General features: G+C 47.2%; 1 long non-coding RNA gene across 1 annotated transcript; it reads left to right on the top strand.

Moving 5' to 3' along the window:
- Positions 1-8,600: 8,600 nt before the first annotated feature.
- LOC141134430 (uncharacterized) lies at positions 8,601-22,841 on the top strand. The gene is made up of 3 exons (XR_012243147.1): positions 8,601-8,648; positions 20,633-22,161; positions 22,644-22,841. It is a non-coding gene; the product is annotated as an uncharacterized lncRNA (long non-coding RNA).
- The last annotated feature ends 528 nt before the right edge of the window (positions 22,842-23,369 follow it).

The following is a 23,369-nucleotide window of genomic DNA, read 5'->3' as shown; positions in this document are numbered from 1 at the left end:
TAACAAAAACCCATGGGCTCTGCCATGGAATATAGGCAAATTATAAGTCAAGTAGCGCATGGTATGCACATTGATAATATTGGTTGTCTGTTTTCATGTCTCAGAACTCAACAGCATTCATAAGTAACACAGCGCACATCCCAGCAGTGTCTTACTGACATGGCTTGTAGAAAATTGCTTTCATTTGTTACTGTGGACATTCAACAACTAATAGTCAAGTTATGCCATATATCACATAGCACCATGAACAATGGGGATTTGTATATCTTTAATACTCCTTTCCTTTAAATTAGGTACACTGTATTGAATAATTAATAGTTTTACTAACCTAACCTGCTCAAACAATGTATTCTCTCTGGAGCTGAAGCGTAAAATAGAATCTAGTTTCTAATTGCCGTGGGCAGTGGAGAGATGGTCCTTTCAGCAACGTCTATTAATTAACCACTTGCCGACCAGCCGCCGCAGTTATACTGCGTCAGGTTGGCTCGGTTGCGCAAATCGCCGTAGGTGTACGTCAGGCTCGTACACGGCGATCTGTGGGCGCGCGCTACCATTGGCCAGAGGGGGAGCCAATGGTCCGGCGGACTCAATGTCTGCCGGCCACCCACGATTGTTCCCCCCGCAGTGATAGAACGGGGATCTGCCTGTGTAAACAAGGAAAATCTCCGTTCTGACAGGAGAGATCACACAGATCCTATCTTTCTGCTATGCAGGAAGACAGATCTGTGTGTTGCCCCAGTGAGCTCCTCCCCCATACAGTTAGAGAAAATGATATGGAGCCACCTATAGATATAAAACTGGAAACCTGAGCCACATCCCAAAATACAGAGAAAAAAGAAAACACAAAAAGGGGTTGCCCTGGGATTGTATGGGCTGAGGAGAAAGACCAGATAGAAGAGTAACAGGCGTATGTAAAAAAAAAAGTATATACAAATTTATTGGGTACAAAAAAACATACAAATATAAGTTCATACACAATAGAGTATCCTAAAAACAAATGAGATAGTCATACTATATAAATGCATTAAAGCTAGGTTCTGAGACACATGATTGATCTCATGGTGAGAGGCCAAATGAAGTGCATGTACATAGACGTCCCAACGAATTTCAGAATATATGTTTAAATACTTAATTCCTTCTTCAGGGACTGATTTAGAACAAGCTGTATTATAAAGTGACTTTCTTTGGTGAATCACAGTACACACAGTAGTGTATTTAGGTTTTGTGCTGCCCTAGGCCTGACTAAACTCATGCACCCCCTAATATAAATATGACCCACCTTTTCCTGTCAAGGCCACACCCCTTGCTGTTTAAGACCAGCTATGAAATTTTCGAGTGGGGACACTAGTTCTGAGGGCCTGGGGGGGGGGGGGGGGGGTTGGCGGATGGATTCCCTTAATTTGCATAAATTTCCTCTCACTTCCTGTTTGGCTATGGGGCAGGAAATGAAGGGAAATCTCTGCAATGGGACAGGGATGGTAAAAAATAAACTGACAGGGGCTATAACCCTCCCTTATTCTATCCATAATGGAAAAAAAAAGTGTTGCCTATAGTTCTACTTTAAGCACAAATTTCTGATAATTTTATGGAGTGGACTAAGAAGATATAACCATGCAAATGGTGCAGCAGAAAACATATAACACAGTGAGGAAGTTTGTGGTCCAGGATGATAGGACAGTCAAAATTAGAAGCAGCGCCCCCCCCACAGTTGCGGAATGCCGGCCGTCCGCATACTGGAAGCAGTGAGGCTGCTTTATGGGGGCACTAGACTAATTTGCCTTTCTGCCCATTTCGCCCCAGAAGACTGGTGCTACACTGACAATGTAGCGCAAGCTGGCAGGGATTCTTTCCATGCTGCCTCCCTGCAAAGTGCTGCCCTAGGCCTGGGCCTTGTCGGTCTAGGCCAGGATACAACGTTGAGTACACATCAGGATTCACGAGTTGGCAGGATTTGCATCTGCAAAATGTCCCATCGCACGTTGAAATACTTTAGAACATGACTGGGGAGTATGTACAAAACCCCAGAGCACCAGTAATATAAAGTTCACCGTGCTAGGTAAATTTTAGTATCTAGTGTAGAGTAAGTAGAGCATGAAGCGGTTCTGCCACAAGAACACCGGAACCCACGTGGATCGACATGAATGGAGACGGACTTCAGACTGCCAATAAAATAGGGTCTCCCTTTTTTCCTCAGAGGAGTTGTGTACTCCTGGCTGTGTAGCCCCCACACAGTTAGAACACACAGTGAGGGAACACATTTAACCCCTTGATCGCCTCTGATGTTAACCCCTTCCCTGCCAGTGTCATTAGTACAATAACAGTGCATATTTTTAGCACTGATTACTATATTAATGTCACCGATTCCCAAAAAAGTGTCAAACATGTCCGCTCTGTCCGCCGCAATCCCTCTAAAAATCACTGATCACCGCCATTACTAGTAAAAAAAAAAATAATAATAATAAATAATATAATAATAAATAATAAAAATGTCATAAATCTATCCCCTTTTTCTATCCCCCTTTTGTAGATGCAGTAACTTTTGCGCAAACCAATCAATATACGCTTATTGGGATTCTTTTTACCAAAAATATGTAGCAGAATACAAATTGACCTAAATTGGAAATGTTTTAATAGCAGAAAGTAAAAACATTTATTTTTTTTTTAAATTGTCGCTCTTTTTTTGTTTATAGCGTAAAAAAAACAAAACACAGAGGTGATCAAATACCACCAAAAGAAACTCTATTTGTGGGAAAAAAAGGACACCAATTTGTTTTGGTACAGCTTTTCACAACCGCGCAATTGTCAGTTAAAGCGACGCAGTGCCATATCGCAAAAAAATGGCCTGGTCATTAAGGGGTTAACTCCTTCCAGGGCTGAAGGGGTTAACCCTAACATTTATTTTTGAATAATTTAAAGTAAACCTAGTTGGTTGCTTGCTATAATGGACATAGGGGGTTATTTACGAAAGGCAAATCTACTTTGCACTGCAAGTGCACTTGGAAGTGCAGTCGCTCTAAATCTATGGGGTAGATCTGAAATGAGTGGAAGCTCTGCTGATTTTATCATCCAATCACGTGCAAGCTAAAATGCTGTTTTTTATTCTCCTTGCATGTCCCCATCGAATCTACAGCTACTGCACTTCCAAGTGAACTTTCAGTGCAAAGTGGATTTTACTTTAGTAAATAACCCCCATAGTCTGTTATTGGGTGAGATGATTTAAATATAAGACCTCCATCTTTACCGATGAGGTGGTGATCAACTTCAACTGCAGCAATAAAGACAGCTTCGAAATTAGCTTTTAGTTGACCCATTAAGCTTCATCTTCCTGGTGGATTTGGTGGTAAGTGCAATAATCCAGGTATGGGTATGTAATGTAGAAGTAGAACTATAGACAAAACTTGTTTCTTTTTTTTCATTTTAGATAGAGCAAGGGAGGGTTATAACCCTTGTCATATTTTTTTTATTTTTGCCATCTGTGTCCCATTGCGGAGTTGTGGAGATTTCCCTCCACTTCCTGTCCTATAGCCAAAATCCCAAAATTTGGGATTTTCTTTCATTTTCAATGATAATGTTAAATGGGACAGATAGAGAGAGGGGATTTCCTGATCCTTCTCCACTCTCCAATACAAAACTAAAAAAAAAATGTTTGCCTTTAGTTATACTTTAATCATTGATTGAGAAAATGCAAAGTATACCATTATAGAACAAGCCCGGAATAAAAAGGGAACCTAATCTGCCTCTTCCTATTCCGCGGCATGTAATGCTCCTCGGTGAGCGGCCCCGTTGCCTTCTGGGAACTGTGTGTGTTCCCAGAAAACCACGGGGCCATTCACAGAGGCTCGCGCGTGCGCAGTAGGAAACTGGAAGTGAAGCCGCAAGGCTCCTCTGCCTGTTCCCCTTACTTAGGATGGCGGTGCCAGGAGCCGAGGGACGCATCGGCCTCTGACGGCCGACATCGCGGGCACCCAGGACAGGTAAGTCTACTTATTTAGATTGTAAGCTCTAAGGAGCAGGGCCCTCTGATTCCTACTGTATCAAATTGTATTGTATTTGTACTGTTTACCCTCAAGTTGTAAAGCGCTACGTAAACTGTTGGGCTATATAAATACTGTATAATAATAATAATAATTTAAAGTCAGCAGCTACAGTGTTTGCAGCTGCTGACTTAAAAAAAAAAATTTAGCTGGCCGGAATCCCGCTTTAACATCGCGCGTAAGGATGTCTCGTCCTCCTGCGCGTTTTAGCCCGGATGAGGCCCCTCGGGTGAGCCGCCAATCCGGGAGCCTGAATTCGGACCCTCCAGCGCCAAGGGCCAAGCGCCCAGCCATGGCTGCTGGGGCTGGAAGGAATCCCCATCGTGGGCGGGACCCGGCCGGGAGGGCGCCATCAGCATCCCCCTCCAGGCCTCCTACAATTGATCAGGACAGATCAGCGCGCAGGGCAGGGCATTCCCCTGTGTCTGGCAGCGCTCGGAGTGGATGACTTGTGGTTACTAGTGCGGGCTCCTCCCCCGCGGCCGCAGCCATTGTTGGGGGAAGTGGAGTTTCCCATGGGGTCGGCGGCAGTGGCGGACTGGCGCATGCCAGCCGGCAGCGCGCTCAACGAGGGAGAAGTGCAGCAGTCAGCCGCAGTGCACAGAAGTCGCGGGCCAATTACATCACGGACGTGCGACCGGGACCTTCTACTTACTCAGCGTCCCCCTGGTGGACAGGGGGACCAACGATCGAAAGGTGAACTGTCAGATTCCAGATCGGATGGGCCTGGCGCGGCGCCAGATTGGGCAGGACATCTGCAGGGATCCAGATCAGTGGCTGGTCGGTCGGTTCCCCTGGGCAGCCTGGTAAGTCTCTGTCTGTTCCTGTCAATGTGCCTGTTATGTCTGTGTCCCACCCTCCCCTTGTTAGTTCCCCTTCTGGGTTATTGGTGGGGGGTCCGGTTAGCTCCCCGCTGGGATGTTGGTGGGGGGTGGTCTGGCCCCGGCGCCTGTTTTGGCTGCAGGGGCTGGGCCTGTGGGGACTATGGGAGTGCCGCAAGGGGGCTTCCAGGGCATGGGCGCCGGTGACATGCTTGTACAGCATTTGCTGGCTGCGCGCTTAGCGTTTGGGGGTCCTGAAACAGCCACGCCTGGGGCTCTGCTCTCCCTGGTTGCAGCATGGACAGCAGGGGGTGGGCCGGGGGGCGCTACGGCGCCGCCTGGGGTCCTCCCAGTGGTGGGGTCACCTCCAACACCATTGTCGGGGATGGCGGTTTCGCCATCGCCGAAAGTGGTGGTGCCCACGCCTCCGCAGGCGGTGGTGGCGGTTCCGCCGGCTACTGCGGTGGTGACAGGGCCGTTGCCATTAACAGTGGTGTCGTCAAAGGATGGCGGTGTCTTCGCAGGCAAGTACGAGTACAGGGACGCCAGGGGTGTAGGTGGTGGATGGAGTGCATCTGGTGGATGCAGCAGGGTGTGAGGTTTACGTTTGCTACGAGGGCCCCCTTGGTTCCCATCTAACAACGGAGGTTAGGGAGAGGATCTGGAAAGAGGAGTACGTAGAGATGTTCTCGCTCCTTCCGCTGGAAAAGTTTAATCTGGACAAGATTAAGCCGGACGAGAGCAAAAAGGAAGAAGAGGAGAAACGGCATTATCGGCTGATCCCTAGAACGTTTGCAAATTGGTTGCAGGCGTTTCACATTTTAGCGAGTGTCATTGGAGAGAAGGCTCCGGACAATTGTTCGGGGCTGTTCAGTTACCTGGATTCCATCAGTGAGGCACAAAGGGTTTATGGGGGGGTGGCCTGGCTTAGGTACGACGAGCAGTTCCGGCAGCGGAAGGCTTTTCGGCCGTCGTTGCGGTGAGATCAGAAAGATATTGGGCTGTGGATGAAGCTCCTGATGCAAGCCAGGACGGTGCCGCCGCCATTTCATAGCGGGGCTGGGGGTGCCAACACCTCGTCACCATCGGCCGTTGAGCGCAAGGGGTTCTGTTGGCAGTACAATGAGGAAACCTGCAAGTTCGGGGGAGCCTGCTGCTTCCGACATGAGTGTTCGGGGAGCGGAGGTGCCCACTAAGTGCTTCCGGAAAGGTAAGAAACCGGCCGACGCTGGAAAAAGGGAGGACTCCGGTGAGGGTGGAAAAAATGGCGCCATATCTAACTAGGTACCCTAAGAGGGGGCGGCTCGGACGTTGTGGATGGGTTTTAGGGATGCTTTCACCATTCCGAACACGTTGGATAGGGTCCCCCCTGTTTCTCCTAATCTTAGATCAGTGTACGAACATCCGAGAGGGAGCCGAATCAATTCCGCCTGATTCACCATTTGTCTCATCCAAAAGGGGGTTCAGTAAACAATGCGATTGATCAGGCACGCTGTACAGTGTCTTACGCTTCGTTTGACGAAGCAGTGCGGTGGGTACAGAAATTCGGGAGAGGGGCACTCATGGCCAAGACCGACATTGAGTTGGCTTTTCGCCTATTGCCGGTTCATCCGGATAGTGTGCGTTTGTTGGGTTGTTGCTGGGAGGGTCAGTTTTTCGTAGGACAGGTGCCTTCCTATGGGTTGCGCTATCTCTTGCTCGTACTTTGAGTTGTTCCGTACCTTCCTTAAATGTGTCATCAAGGACTTGTCCGGCCTTAGTTCAGTCTTGCACTATCTGGACGATTTCTTGGTGATAGGTCTGCCGGGAGAGCGGGCCTGTTCCATTTTGTTGGCCATATTGCAACATGTGTTTCACATTTTTGGGGTTCCCCTGGCTAGAGAAAAAACGGAGGGCCCAACCACAAAAAAAAAGTTTTTGGGTATCGTAATTGATACTACACTGATGGAGTGCAGGTTACCTAGTGATAAGCTGGAGGATCTTCGATCGACTGTGGCTGCGGTGGCTAGGCGGTATAAGGTTCAGCTGAAGGAGCTGCAGTCCTTACTGGTGGCCTAAGAGTTATCCGGAGTGGCTAGGAATACGGCTTTCCAGTGGGGTTTCTCTTCTGGTACATGACAATGGTACGCAGTTGTCGTGATATCAATTTGTGTCCGTGTTCAGGAAGTGTTTAGTGGCAGGGGGTTTCTCCACTTGCGACTACTCATCTCATTCATTTAGGACTGGGGCAGCTACGGAGGCGGCAAGGCGGGGTGTCAGTAACCAGATCTTGCAACGGATTGGTCGCTAGGAATCTCAACAATTCCGACTCTATGTTCACCCTCATTTACCTTGAAGGGTTGTGGGGGAGGGTCTGGGGGTGGAGTCCGGGTAGAAGGGTCCTGTCTGGTGTTGTTTGTAATGTCTTTATGTTGTGGTATGTTAATAATGGGGTGGTATGAATGAGGATTGGTGTGTGTCTATGTTTCCCTTTGTGTCTTTCTGTCTTTCAGGCCCGGTGTGCCTGATATGGATCATGGGGCACTCATACGTCTATTGGGGAGCAAGAAGGGCCTTGGTCAGATGGGAAGGAAGGCAGTTGGGTTTCCCAAGGGAGGAAGCTTCGGTGCGGTGGATTGGGATTTCGGGTATGCTGTGGGCCCGCGTCCTTCCTGAAGTGCAGCGGTACGCAAGGCTGGACGGCCCCCGGATGTGCTGTTGTTGCACGTAGGGGGTAATGATTTGAGTATCAGGGCCTCAAGGAATCTTAGTCGGGATGTCAAATGGGATTTCTTACATTTAAGGTAAGCATTTCCGGAGACAGTGGTGGTGTGGTCAGATATGATTGGCAGGGCAACTTGGAGGGGTGCCCGGTCTGTTGAGCGAATTAACAAGACCAGGGTAAAGGTTAACAAGGCTGTGGCCAAATTTGTGGTTTGCAATGGTGGATTGGTGGTCCGCCATTTCGAGTTGGAACTGGACATCGGTCTGTACTTAAGGGCTGATGGGGTTTTGTCAGCTGTCGGGATTGACATGTGGTTCCTGGGGCTCTAGGATGGGCTGCAGCGGGCCTGTCGGCTGTGGCGGGCCTCCCATGCGTGAGGTGGTCACCGGTGGGAGTCTGTGGCATGGGTCTCTGGTTCATGTAGGTTGGAATGGTGGAAGGTAAACAGGATATGGTGTGGGGAGGGTTGGACCTATCTCGGCATGGTACCCTCCCTAGCTGGAAATAATGGGCTACCGGTCATCGGGCTGCAGTGGTATGAAGGTGGCAATCGTCCCTGTGCTAGTGGGATCACGGCTAGGGGCCAAGGATACTGTGGTGGTGGTGCAGCCAATGCGGTAGATATACCTTCCTTCACAAACCTCAGACAGAGCAGGAGTTTAAAAAAGTTGGGGTTTATTATAAATGTTTTATTTTAATTTATATTAAATTGAGTTTATTTTTATAAACATTGTTATTTGTTAATAAAGGGGCCGGATGGCCATTCAATCCAGAAGGTATGTGGTGATCATTTTAATAAGTAAGGTAAGGCAAGTAGTGTAATGTGTTTTGGTTAAGGGAAGCACTCAAAAATCAGCTATACGCCAGTCAAGAACAAGCCCGGAATAAAAAGGGAACCTTAGGTGGAGGGCGAACATGACTGGGGACAGCTGTAGTGGGTGCACAGAATGTTGACATGGGAAGTGTTCAGGAGAAAGGGGAAGGGCAGTTTTTTTGGATTGGTCAGGGGGAGGAGTGTAAAGTTAATTTTGACCCTGCAGAGGGGAGGGGTTAACATTCGTGGGGCAGCAGAGGCAGTGAGAGGTATAGGTAAGGTTTGTTCTCACCCACCCTCTCTATTGTTTGGTTGCTTGAAATGTAAGATGTGTGTATTTGGGTCATTGGGCATGGGTCTCTGGTTCGTGTAGGGTGGAAGGTAAACAGGATATGGTGTGGGGAGGGTTGGACCTATCTCGGTATGGTACCCTCCCTAGCTGGAAATAATGGGCTACTGGTCATCGGGCTGCAGTGGTATGAAGGTGGCAATGGTTCGTTCCTGTGCTAGTGGGATTACGGCTAGGGGCCAAGTATACTGTGGTGGTGGTGGTGGTGCAGCCGATGCAGTAGATATACCTTCATGAACCTCAGACAGAGCTGCTACTGTGCCCATAAATTGTTGCCACTGTGCCCATAAATTGTTGCCACTGTGCCCATCAAATGCAGCCACTGTGCCCATCAAATGCAGCCACTGTGCCCATCAAATGCAGCCACTGTGCCCATCAAATGCAGCCACTGTGCCCATCAAACGCAGCCACTGTGCAATTGCAGCCACTGTGCCCATCCAATGCAGCCACTGTGCCCATCCAATGCAGCCACTGTGCCCATCCAATGCAGCCACTGTGCCCATCCAATGCAGCCACTGTGCCCATCCAATGCAGCCACTGTGCCATCCAATGCAGCCACTGTGCCATCCAACGCAGCCACTGTGCCCATCAATTGCCGCCACTGTTCCCATCAATTGCTCCCACTGTGCCCATAAATTTCTGCCACTGTGCCCATCAATTGCTCCCACTGTGCCCCATCAAAAGCTGCCAGTGTGCCCCCCTCCAGCCCGCCGTCTGCACTTACCTGTCTGGGTGAGACAGCTCCTCGATGTCTTCTCCCATCCTCTGCTATGATTGGACGCCTGGCGTCCAATCACAGTGCCTGTCGTTTCAGCCAATCAGGTGACGGGTAACAGATCCAAGCACCTGATTGGCAGGGGGGCGGTTCAGTGTTAGGAAAGTGAATATTCATTCGCTTTTCTAACACAGCTGAGTGACCTGCGAGCACCCAGCATGGCGCTTGCAAGTCACCTTTTTTGATGCCTATTAGACCCTATGGCTCTAATCAGGTGCTTCAAAACGAACCCCCCCCCCCAATCCCCCCCTGCCACTATAATTCAAGCGGCCTGCACCCGAAAAAGGGCCGGGCTCCTGAATAGGGGGTGGCAGCGGTGGCCATAGATAGATTCATGCTATTTAATAGCAGAATATATGTATAGCTTATACTATTAAAAAAAATTGCTTGTACATAGTTCATAAATTCTTTTTTTTTATTTATTTAAAAACTATACTCTTGATAATAATTAAGAGGTTTTTTTTTTTTTTTTTAATTTTTTTTTTTTTTTTATCTGAGGTCATCTTATATTATCCATAAGGGCACACGGGCGCCGCCCCCTTACTCCTGCCACCCCCTCTAGCCCCAATAGATAGGTTCATGCAATACTGGGGACTCTAACATAAGGGATGCTCTGGGAACCCTGATTTAAGGGGGAACACTGAGAACTCTGATGTATGGAAAGGACTCTAATGTAAGGGGGAAAACTGTGGCCTCCGTTGTAAAGGGCAACTCTGATGTAAGGGGTGCTCTGAGAACCCTGATTTACTTTAGTGTAGTCAGAGACAGGAGAGAGAAGAGGGGAGACTTCAATCACAGACAGGGATGGATTGTGAGCTCACTCACCCCTTGGCAGTCAGTACCTCTCATCCAGATGTATCAAAGATGTAGCAAAGTAGTGGGGAGCCGCCCCACATCTCTAGCTTGGGACAGTAGCAGCCAGGTGCCTGCAAATTGCAATGCCTACATCTTCAGTTCGAAACCTTTTTGTCATTAACTTAACTGCACCATCATTCCCACGGGTGGACAGCACAGTTGAAGTCAGTTCTTTGTAGCCAGAGACATTAGCAAGTCCTCAAGAGTTTGTTCAAGATCTTCTGTTTTGGGCATCCCATGCCTCCCTGTAGCATCCTGTTGTTTAGGCAGGGTTGCTAGTAAATGTATTTGCCAAGTGATAGTTGCCTTGGCTAATTGATAGGAGGTCAATTGATTTCACCGTAATTATGGAATTACTGCACTTCTCTCTTCTGCCATTAGATGGCCGGGTATCTGGTGGCTTTAGATAAGACAAGGGCATTGCAAGGACAGATGGACAGCTGTCTGGATGGACGTGTGTTGTGTTGCCTCAGGCTGCTAGGCCAGAGCCTGAGGCCTATCCTGGGGACATCTGGCTTCTAGGCTGTCTGAGGGTCTATCCAGAAGCAAAAGAGTAGGGTTGGGATTGCGGCTTGCAGTCCAACCAGAAGTGACGGTTCTGCCGGCCGGAGAACCTGTCGTGGTCGGAGGTTGAGGGGAAGCTGCCGCCACTAAGGGACCAACCACCTTATTACCGGGGACCACTGTGAGTAGCTGAAGCAAGTACCAGAGCAGTATTCTTACCAACCGTGGACAGTGAAGAATTGGGAAACTTCAGCAGATGTCAAGCCAGGGATCCAGCCAGTGGAGGTGACGGTTGCAGAGCAATATTGTGTGCCAAGCTAGGGACCAAGCAGGCTAGTGGGGTGACGCTTGAGGAGTATCTGTGAGTATTAATCTTTGGGACCCAGCAGGGACACGGGGGTTACGCTTGAGGATTATACTGAATGAGAAGATTGGAAGAGCTTGGGGGATCCAGTGGCAGTGGATCAGCAAGTCTAGTAAAAGACTGGGAGCTCAGTTGAGTGAAGATCTACAATAGGATATTGTAGAATAAGTCAATAAGTTCATTACAACCTTTGTTAGAAACTTTCAAGATTGTTGCCATACGAGACAGCGGTCCTACTCATGCAGATGTGGTGCCTTGCTGGATGCCTTTCCCTGCATGGTTGTCTACCTATAGAAGTCTCGGAGTCTGCTAAATTAACATTGCAACTACTAAAGGGTGTCCTAGCCCTAAACCTCTCTCCCACAGTTATGCCCATTAATCTACCTTGCATTGCACCCACCGTGCCTTGTAACCCACGCTTCATAGAAGGATGTTGGGTGTTCCTGACTCTGGAGGTCATCATTAGGCCTGGAGAGGCCTGGGACTTGGCTATATCCCTATTCCCTATCCATGTTATCCTCAAAATAAACAAAACCAATACCCCTAGACTGCTTATTGAGCCTCTGAGAAAGTGGGAAAATTCCTATTGCCTGGCTGTGTGTGAGGGAAAGACCCAACTAATTCAGCGGCTCCTACAGGAGTGAGCACTACACTAAATTTCAGCTTTAATGTAAAGTGCATCACTGCACCTGTTCAACTATCTGAATAAGACTAATTGTTGGCAGGATGCCTACTGTAAGTTAGTCATGACTGGCCCAGGCTGGGAAGGGGTTAAACTTTTTTCTGCAGTTCCCGCTTTTTCTGGGCTCTGCCTCTCTCCCTGTGCTGTAAATAAAAAGGGGGGAGTCCACCTCGCAAGAGAGGAGTCTGCATGGGAGGAGACATGGACAAGACACAGCATGTAATCTCCGCCACTTCACAGAGTGGCTGCAAAAGATGAAGACACTGTTGTTATGGACACTGTCACTCTGGATTACCCAAGTATGGTCTTTATCCTAAAGGACTTTACCTGTGCAGGTATGCTGGGGGCAGCCACAACTAAAGATAGTTGAGGAAAGAAACATGTTATACATGTTCTGCTGAATTTTCAGTAAAAGTTGTTCCTAAAGAACCTGGGTATGTAATAGCACTGTGGGGTATGTGAGACACCACCACAAAAGGTTATCTCACAAGGCAAAGAAGAAAAGGTAGTTGCCATGGGTAACTGAAGAGTACATCAGATACAGCAACCAGTGAATGAATGAATGAATGAATGATTTATAAAGAGCTGCAAATGCGAACTGAATCGCCTCAAGGCGCTGGATGCATTCTCTGATGTCCACTTCTCAGAAAAGGAAGGTCTTTAGTTTTTTTCTGAAGGCCTGGTGGTTTTCTTCCATGCGGATGTTGGTAGGAAGAGCGTTCCATAGTCGAGGTCCTTGGACTGCGAATCTTCGTTCTCCCTTTGCTTTGTAGCGGTATTTGGGAATGGTAAGGAGGTTTTGGTTAGCTGATCGAAGACTGCGATTCGGTGTATAGTGTTTTATTTTCTCGCAGAGATATGGTGGGGCGTTTCCTTGTACGCATTTGTGGGTGAGGCAGAGGGTCTTGAATGTGATCCGTTTCTTCACCGTTAGCCAGTGTAGGCTCTTTAGGGAGGGGGAGATGGATTCCCAGGGTTTTTTTCCTGTTAACAGTCTTGCCGCCGTGTTTTGGATGAGTTGTAAGCGCGCAAGCTGATATTGGGGTAGTCCTACGTAGAGCGAATTTGCGTAGTCGAGTCGGGAATTGATGATTGTTCCCACAACTGCCGCTTTGTCCTCTTCTGGGATGAAGGGGATGAGTCTACGTAGTTGGCGGAGGAGATGGTGGGATCCGCTCACCACTGATCCTATTTGTGCATCCATTGTCATTCCTGAGTCAAAAATGACTCCGAGACTCTTGGCTTTGGTACTTGGGGAGATGGTCTGTCCAAGGATGGTGGGAGGTGTCCATGTAGTCTTTATTTTGGAATTTTTGTTAGCTTGTAGAAGAAGAAGTTCTGTTTTTGATCCGTTGAGTTTGAGGGAGCTAGTGGTCATCCAGTCGTCTATTAAGGAGAGGCATTTCTGTAATTGCTGATGAAGGTCTTTTTGTCCGTTGATACGAAGGTAGAGTTGGGTGTCGTCAGCGTATGAATGGAAACAAAGATCAGTTTTCCTGATGATATTGAGAAGTGGGCGGATGTATATGTTGAATAGTACTGGTGACAAGGGTGATCCTTGAGGGACTCCGCAGGAGACTGCCCGGGTTTCCGAGGTGAATGTACCTAGTTTCACTGTCTGGGAGCGATTCTCTAGGAAGGATGTAAACCATTTTAGAGCAGAACCTGTTGCTCCTGCTACTTCAGCGAGGCGGACGAGTAAAGTGTTGTGGTTTACTGTGTCGAATGCTGCGCTGAGGTCTAACAGTACCAGGAGACTCTGTTCTCCATCGTCTGCTGCTTCAAGGGCATCATCCCATATTTTGAGAAGTGCTGTTTCTGTGCCATGGCCTGGGCGGAAGCCTGATTGCAGAGGGTCCAAGAGTTGGTGTGTGTCCAGGTGGCGTTGTAGCTGTTGTACTACCGCTTTCTCCATAATCTTGGAGATGGCATTGAGGCTAGTTATTGGTCTGCGGCAGTTAGGGTCCTTAGGGTCGAGATTGGCTTTCTTTAGCAGAGGTTTGACGATGCCTTGCTTGAGGGAGGTTGGCACAGTCCCTTCTTTAAATGATTGATTTATGAGCTGTGTTAGGATAGGAGCCAAGATGTCGGAACATTCTTTAAGCAGTTTAGTGGGGATGATGTCGTTCGGTGATGTGCTGTCTCGAAGGCTTCTGATGATGTTTTTGGTTGTGTCTATGGTGATTGGGGACAAAATGAAATTCGGTGGTTGAGTGATGTTTGTGTCGATATCTTCTTTTTGCTTTGGTTCAGTGAGGGTGATCGTTGTTTTCTGATGGATTGATTTCCGAATGTTGTCTATTTTGTCGATGAAGAAATCTGATAACTCATTGCAGAATTCTTGAGTATCGTTTCCTGGGGGCTCTAAGCAGGTCGGGTTCATAGACTGAGCCACTATTTTGAACAGTTCCCGCGGACGGTTTAAGGCGGATGAGATGGTGTCTGAGAAGTGTTTTTTTTTGGCTTTGAAGATTGCCTTGTGGTATTTCCCCGTGAGTGCTTTGTAGTTAGCATGGTTTTCCTTGGTAGGATTTCTTCTCCGTGCTCTTTCAGCTCTTCTACGTTCTTGCTTGAGTAGGGTGAGAGTACCATTGAACCAGCTAGAGTTTTTTTTGCGGATGAGTGTTCTACGTTTTGGCGCCACGAAGTCTGCTGTTTGTAGTAATACATTGTTTAGGGAGTTGAGCGTTTGTTCTGTTGAGAGGTTTGAGTTTAGCAAGAGAATTTTGCTCGATAATGTAGTTTTGAAGAGATCAGAGTGGAGTTTCTTCTGCGATCTATTCCAGTGTGTTGCTGTTACGTGTTTCTGTTTTTGCAGGATGGTGTTGATGGTGATTTTAAATTTGATAGCATGGTGGTCCGTCCATGGTAGCGGTGTGTTGTCAAATACGTTGATGTCCATATTCTGTTTGAAGATGAGATCTAGGGTATGTCCTGAACCATGCGTGGGAGAGTCTATCAGTTGTTGAAGGCCAAGTTCTTCCATTTGGTTGACGCAGGCGGTTGCGGTGGGGTCTTGGGCCGAGTTTGCCCACAGGTTAAAATCCCCAAGTACCAGCAGGTTTTTGGTTTTCAGGGTGTGCATCGAGAAGAATTCAGTGAGCGGTGTGAGCAGATTGGTCTTAGGTCCTGGTGGTCTGTAGCATAGTAGTATGTGAACGGTGTCTTGAGGTGTTGTTCGGAGGTGCAGTGAGAGTGTTTCCATGAAAGGCACTGAGTTCTGTACATTTGGTTTGGTGAACCCAAGATGAGATTTGAAGATCACTGCTAGGCCTCCTCCTTTTTTTCCGATTCTATGCTCGGTTAGGATACTGTAGTTCTCGGGCACCAGTTCAGTTAGGATGGTGTTGCAGTCAGGTGTTAGCCAGCTTTCTGTAATGAAGAGGCAATCTAAGTTGTTTTCGATGACGAAATCGTGGATTTCCAGCCTGTGCTTGACTGCAGATCTGGTGTTAATCAGGGCGCATGCTAGTTGTTGCGGTTGGATCGGTGTCTCCTTGCATTTCCTGGTTGATTGTGGGTTGGTTCTTAGTAATTGTTCTTTTTTTAGTCTTTTTTGAGTGGCGCTCGGTAAAGTTGCGGCGGTGTTTCTTAGCCTGTGGATGGTGTCTGCTGTGTATTTAAAGTTGCACATGATGAGGAGGATGGTGTTGCTAGTAAGAAAGGCGTTCTGATGATGGTCCTGATGTGGTGATGATCCACTTGCAGGGAGATGGCGGGGTCTGATGGCTACCCGCTGCTTCTGGAGTAGTGTGGCGATGGGCTGGAGTGGGTGCGGAGGTACTTTGGAGGTACGGATGCCTACCCCCTTGTCGTTGATCCAGAGGAAGGCGAAAAACCCCTAGCTGCGAGGGCCAATAATGCAGCAGAGGAAAAAATTCCTTCCTGACCCCCCGAGGGGCGATCGGACTGGCCCCTGGATCAACTGATGCAGTACCCCTAGTGGCTTACCTGTAGGATGGTCCGGTGGACGACGGGGGGGGATCAGACACTACTTACTGGTAGGTGGTGCAGTGGCTGCGTGGTACCTGGTTAGGTGTGGTACCTGGTTAGGTGACAGGTCCTCCACAAGTAAGGGGGTCGGTGCTCTGGCTCCCTCTTTAGCTGTCTGTCTCCTCAGGTCACCAGTAGAAAACTAGTGTTACGGAGATCTAAGGCCTGATCACTAGGTACAGAAGTGGAAGAGTTAACATAGGACATGCATGAGACCCAAGCTATGTGTCCGGTGGGGTTTCATTCCATTACTGGGAGTGAGGTACTGGAGGTACTGGAGGAGAGCTGGACTGGTGGAGTGGACAATGCAACACATACAGTACTTAATTTTTCAAGTGTGTACAGGGGGTCCCCTAGTTACAAACATCCGACTTACAAACGACTCCTACTTACAAACGGAGGGAGACAACAGGAAGTGAGAGGAAATCTACCTCTAGGAAGGGAAATAAACTCCTGTAAGAGCTATTATGGGGAAAAGGTACCTCCACTGATGCTTTATCACCAAGGCTTGTTTCCACAACAACCCAAAATTTTCAAAATCCAATTGTCATTGGGACAGAAAGTGAGGTGAAATCATCTGAACAGGAGCACAGACAGCAAAACAAATGTTACAGGGGTGATAACCCTTCCCTATGCCATCCAAAAAGATTAAAAATAGTTTTTTTGGCTGGAGCTACACTTAAAAAAGGTACCTGTTCCGACTTACAAACAGATTCAACTTAAGAACAAACCTACAGTCCCTAACTTGTTTGTAACCCGGGGACCCCCTGTAGTTACTTGGAACAAAACATCTTATCGAGAAACTGTATATTATTGCTGCACACAAGTGGCTCATCTCTGAGTCAGGTACTGTCTTAGTCTGCATTCACACCTGAGCGTTTCAAAGTCATGCGTTTTTACAGCGGTTTTTGCTGCGATTTTGTTAAGGTCACCAATGTAAAAGGCAGAAAAACTAGGGGTGTTGTAATTAATTGTAACAGCGATGCATGGGGATTTGGCCGTCCATGATGTGGCATTGATGCTACAACTTTAAAAAATCGATTATTTGATGCTGTCATCCTCGTGGCATGTCATGCCCTGCCTCCGAGTCTGGAGCTGAAAGGAGCCAAAAGCAGCCGAAGTTAGCCGCGCCGTCTTTTTCCCGCCTCCCGCTGACGTCATCCCCAGCCGCCCTGTGTCGCTCGCTGAGGCAGTGGCAAGAGAGGAGAGAGACAGTCAGACACTTGTTCCGACCGAGTGCCGGTCCCAGTCCCCGGAGCTTTCCTCCTCGGTCCGGGCTCACTGTGCAGTGCACTGCACGCAGGCTTTTACGGGGGGAGGGAGACCGTCACCCGACTCCTTACAACTGGCTACTGTGGGCAGCAGGACTGTGGGAGAGAGACCCCAGAGAACCAGGCCACGCTTGTCATCTGTCCCCCTCACAGGCAGCAGGCTGAGCAGGAGACCTCCAGCAGTGAGTGGCTGAGTGCAGCACTGACTCCTCGTCGTCATCATCATCAGGTACACATGAGAGAGAGACAACACTGAATGTCACAGTACTACTTTCTAACCAAGATACATAGCTCCCGACTGTCCCTGATTTGAAGCAATGTCCCTCTGTCCCCCTCATTTGTCCCTCATTTTGGTCTGATCTATATAGTTGTATATAAAATGCACTTTTTATCTTTCAAAAAGTGTTTCCCAGCACTAAACTTTGCATCCAAATTCTAAATGGCGACATTTGCCAATTTTAAAAGCCAATATAAAGGAATATTGGTGGTAAAAAAAAGCACTTGTGGATTTATTTAACCTTTTTTTTAAATATGTCCCCTTTAAGGGGCGTGGCAGGGGGGCGTGTCCTATGCCCACATACGTTTGCTAGTAGGTGTCCCTCATTCCCATCTCAAAATGTTGGGAGGTATGAAGATATATAAATATAACATCAGAATCTGATGCACCATGTTGTAAAAAATGCAAATATGCCAAATTTATGACTGACACTGTAATAATAATAATTGTAAATATTAATAATGATGGTGATTGGGTGAACTGAATTATTCTGTATTCCTAACATTAAAGTGAGTTTAAAGCGGAGTTCCACACAAAAATGGAACCCTCCCCCCCTCCGGTGTCACATTTGGCACCTTTCAGGGGGGAGGGGGGTGCAGATACCTGTCTAAGACAGGTATTTGCACCCACTTCCGGCATAGACTCCCATGGGGGTCTACGCCTCTTCCCGTCCCCACCGCGCTGTCTCTTGGGAACACACAGCTCCCAGGAGAGAGCGGGGACCACTTGGGACGCGCAGCGCGACTCGCGCATGCGCAGTAGGGAACCGGAAAGTGAAGCCGCAACGCTTCACTTCCTGATTCCCTCACCTAGGATGGCGGCGGCAGCTGCCGAGAACCGAGCGGGTTCTCGGCGTCGCCTGCCGACAGCGCTGGACCCTGGGACAGGTAAGTGGCCATGTATTAAAAGTCAGCAGCTGCAGTATTTGTAGCTGCTGGCTTTTAATATTTTTTTTTTTTTGGCGGTGTGGGTGGACCCCTGCTTTAAGTGACCATGCCATTGCCATTTAACTAATTATGGTTTATGCAGGTCTATCTGATCTATTGTCTTAGTGATTGATCGCAACTTCATTGATACCTTTGTTTGTATGATTTATGGTTTTGCTCATCACTGCCCCACACATGCAATCATACAATGCATGGCATGACATCATGGCTGCATGATGCCACATGCAATGCATTGCATGTGTGGGGCAGTGATGAGCAAAACCATAAATCATACAAACAAAGGTAACTATCAGTGAAGTTGTGATGTGAATCAATCACTAAGACAATACATAAAACCATAATTAATGAAATGTCATAAGTTGTCATTTGGGGGGGGGGGTTGGGACATTTGTATTGCCATTGTGACACGCATGCATAGCTGTGAAGTGCGCACGGATTGCACGGTCGGTCATGGTCACTATTGTTTTTTGGTCCATATGTTTATCAGTAATTAACTGAAAGTGAATAACTGTAGCCCTCTTTTGGGATTGGTTATGTTACAGTAACATAACCAATTCCAAAAGAGGGGTACAGTTATTCACTTTCAGTTAATAATTACAGAGAACATTACAAAGGGGCATTTCTAAACAAACGAACATGCTGGTTAGTTACTTGGATATGAGAATTACCATCCCCATTCCCCAAATAGGGTATTGCGCTTCGCTCGCTAGCTCCATTGGCAAATGGCTTTGGCAATGGTAAGAGAACCAGAACTTTTGCCAGTGGTAAGTATAGTTATATATACTGCTGCAGTGCTGTCCTGTCCACTGCCAGTAAGTCCACCACACTTAGCCCCTCTTACTGTATCTGTTTAGATCGGAAAAGGAGAGATAGAGATCATGTGACCGACCGTGACCAGCTGTCCACGGCGGCCACAGATCACAGATAAGATGAAGCGGTCGCATTGTTTAACCACTTGCCGCCCACCATATAGCAAAATGATGGCGGCAAAGTGGTTTCAATATCCTGACTGGACGTCATATGACGTCTTCAGGATATTGAGCCACGGGGGCGCGCATCACGGCGATTGTTGTTGCGGGGTCAGTCTGACACCCCACAACACCGATCTAGGTAAAGAGTCTCTGACGGAGACTCTTTACCTCGTGATCAGCCGTGTCCAATCATGGCTAATCACAGTGTAAACAGGAAGAACCGGTGACCGGCTTTTCCTCACTCGCGTCTGTCAGACGCGAGTAGAGGAGAGCCGATTGGCTGCTCCTCTGACAGGGGGGGGGTCTGTGTTGATCGATTATCAGCGCAGCCCCCCCCCCCGAGGATGCCCACACTGGACCACCAGGGACGCCACTAGGGCCACCAGGGACGCCACTAAGACCACCAGGGATGTCAACACCAGGTATGCCACCCTAGACCACCAGGGATGCCAATCAGTGCCCACAATGGATACCAATCAGTGCCCACAATGGGCATCACTGATTGGCAGGCATTATTGTTTGGCACTGATTGGCATCCATCAGTGACATACATTACAGTACATCATGCCACCTATCAGTGCCCTTCAGCGCCTCCTATCAGCGCCGCCTATCAGCGCCCATCAGTGCTGCCTATCAGTGCCCATCCGTGCCACCTATTAGTGCCCATCCATGCCCCTATCAGTGCCCATCTGTGCTGCATATCAGTGCCGCCTATTAGTGCCACATCCTAGTTTCCCGAACATCAGTGCCCATCAGTGCCACCTCATTGGTGCCACCTCATCGATGCCCATCAGTGCCACCTTATAAGTGCCCGTCAGTGCAGCCCCCTGGGGAAAACGTACTTATTTACAAAGTTTTGTAAATGAAACAAAAAAAAAACATTTTTTTTTTCAAAATTTTCGGTCTTTTTTTTATTTGATTAACAGAAAATAAAAATCCCAGAGGTGATCAAATACCACCAAAAGAAAGCTCTATTTGTGGGAACAAAATAATAAAAATTTAGTTTGGGTACAGTGTAGCATGACCGCGCAATTGTCATTTAGAGTGCGACAGCGCTGAAAGCTGAAAATTGGTCTGGGCAGGAAGGTGTATAAGTGCCCTGTATTGAAGTGGTTAACACATAGCGATGGCATGTGGGGAAGAATAAGGATTTTGTGGCAGTATTTTTGTTTAACATATACTAGGAAACATGTTACTTTTCTGGTGGTCATGGCAGGCTTAATAAGTAATAGTCACTTAATTTTTTTTTCCTTTTTTTTTAATACTGACAGTTTGTTGACAACGTCGTCGTCATCACCCCTAACTGTCACAATTACATGGCATGCTAGACTAAGAATGGCAGAAGGAGACCAAAAAGAATAAGAGACAAAAAATACACCTAGCTTTTTAAAAGCAAACATCTGAGCACATTTCAGCTTTTATGAAGAAAAGTGGGAAGCACGAACTGGACAAATTGTGGACGAATTGTGTGTAAAGCCTGTTGCACAAAAATGTAATATCTAGGGGATACTACTAATACGAGAAACCACGCTAGCCGTTTTCACTCAAGGATGCTAACACCTGCCACCACCGCCACCACCACCACCACCACCACCAGTGCCAAGGAAATAGACCAAGCTCAGTCAAGAATGGATGCGATACTGTCAACTATGCAGTCCAACTCTGAAAAAGGGAAGAGAATAACAAAAGCTGTGGCAGTTTTCATAGCTAAGGACCTGCGCCCTCACTCTGTTGTGGACAACACTGGATTTCGCTTCCTGTTGAAGACGATAGAGCCGCGTTACAAGATCCCGTCACAGAGTCACTTTACAGAAAACGTTATACCTGCACTCTACCACGAAACCAAAGCTCAGATAATTGCGTCATTGAGCCAAGCAAGTTGAGTTGCAATAACGTGTGATTCATGGACTAGAGTCACGACGGAGTCTTATGTTACAATAACAGCACATTACGTTAGTAAGGATTGGCAGATCTTGTCGCATGTACTGCAAGCGGGAGCCATTTAGTTATTGAGTCTCACAAGGGGTGCTCATCTGGCAGAGCTACTGTCTCATGTTGTGGAAGAATGGCAGCTGTCCGATTAAATCTGTAGTGCTTGTGACCGACAACGCGTCAAACATGATAGTTGCAGCTCAAGTTGGGAAATTCCCCCATGTAAAATGCTTTGCCCATACACTGAATCTTGCATCCCAGCGAGCGCTGAAAGTTGCCACACTCTCCAGGCTTCTTGGCAGAGTGCGACGGATATCCACATTCTTTCACCGCAGCACTAGAGCAAGCCACTGTCTAAAAGAGTAACAGAAATGTCTTGGCCTGAAGAATCATAAGCTGATAGGTGATGTGCCAACAAGCTGGAACGGCGCATATGACATGGTCGAGAGGTTCTTAGAACAACAAACTGCAGTCTGTGCCACCTTGCTGTCTCCAGAAGTCCGAAAAGGACAGTCCAATCTCTGCACTCTCAACGAAACAGATGTGTCAAATGCAAAGGACACTGAGTGCATTAAAGCCAATGAAGGATGCAACCATGCTGATGTCAGAAGAGCGCAATCTAAGTTTCTCTCATTGCCCCTCTAAATGCACAACTTCTCCAGAGCATGACAGACACCATGGGAGACACACCCATGATCCATGAGATCAACAATGCCATCAGAACAGATCTCCAGAAGAGGTACAGCAGTGAGGCAGAGAAGAAGATACTTCATACAGCCTCTGCACTGGATCCTCGCTTTAAGGGACAGAGGAGGAGAGATTGGAATTATACAAAGGAGTGACTGAGGAGGAGGCTGCATGCTTGGAGGTAATTAAATTAATTTGAATTTCATCATGTTTCTTGAAACTACAGTAGCTATTTAGCTGCTATCTAGCTAGCTACATTGTGTAAGCCACGCTTCTGAATCTGATGCGGTGCGGGAACTGTACTGTCCAATTCCTGTGCTTTTTCCTCACCCCATCAGAATCATAGGCAATTGACAATGGGGGTTATTTACAAAAGGCAAATCCACTTTGCACTACAAGTGCACTTGGAAGTGCAGTCGCTCTAAATCTAAGGGGTAGATCTGAAATGAGGGAAAGCTCTGCTGATTTTATCATCCAATCATGTGCAAGCTAAAATGTTGTTTTTTATTTTCCTTGCATGTCCCCCTCGGATCTACAGCGACTGCACTTCCAAGTGCACTTTCAAGAGCACTTGCAGTGCAAAGTGGATTTTCATTTAGTAAATAACCCCCAATGTGTTTTCTTAATGTTAGTATTTTTTTCTATTCTTTTGTTCAAACACAGATTACATCTAATAAGATGACACATGAGGATCAAGTGCCTAGAAGAAAAGGAACTCTAGAAGAAGAACGTTCGCCCATCGAGGACAACCATTCTCCATCTCCTCCCAAAAGAAAGGCCAGATCGCTGCTCATGACTTTGTTGAGACAGTCTTTCACTGACACTGAAGGTACAATAGACATGTGCACACTGAAATATTTCGTTTCGGAATTTCGTTTTCGTCCAAAAAATAAATGTATTTAGTTACTCCCGAAATTCGTTTTTATTTATTTCGTTTTTCGTAAAAAATTGCATTCGTACGAAAATCCAAATTGAGGTTGAATCTGTCATTGAAGGCTTTTGGTGTCTGTCGAATGTTCAAAGAAGATTCGATGGAGCAGCTAAACTGTACGACGCCGTATAGTTTACCTGCTCTGTCGAATCTTCTTAAAACTTTCAACAGACACCATAAGCCAAAGTACGTGTGTACTTAGTTCTAGCTATTTTACTGCTCCTCCTCTATGGTTACAATCAGCCAATAACATTCATCATCATCATTATTTATATTTATCTTTTCTCCCCTACGTCGAATCTTTTCTCTCTATGTAGAATAATCTTGGACTAATAGAGTTAAGGTTAGGCACATTCGACCACAGGTTCGATAGACACAGATTGTTATTGTCAGCGTCATGTTAAATCTCCTATCTATATCGAACTGTTGTAGCAACGAAAATGAAAATAAAGCATTTG

The sequence above is a fragment of the Aquarana catesbeiana genome, linkage group LG03 (assembly GCF_042186555.1).
Source record: "Aquarana catesbeiana isolate 2022-GZ linkage group LG03, ASM4218655v1, whole genome shotgun sequence".
Classification (NCBI taxonomy): Eukaryota; Metazoa; Chordata; class Amphibia; order Anura; family Ranidae; genus Aquarana; species Aquarana catesbeiana.
This window is presented reverse-complemented; position numbering and strand designations above follow the sequence as displayed.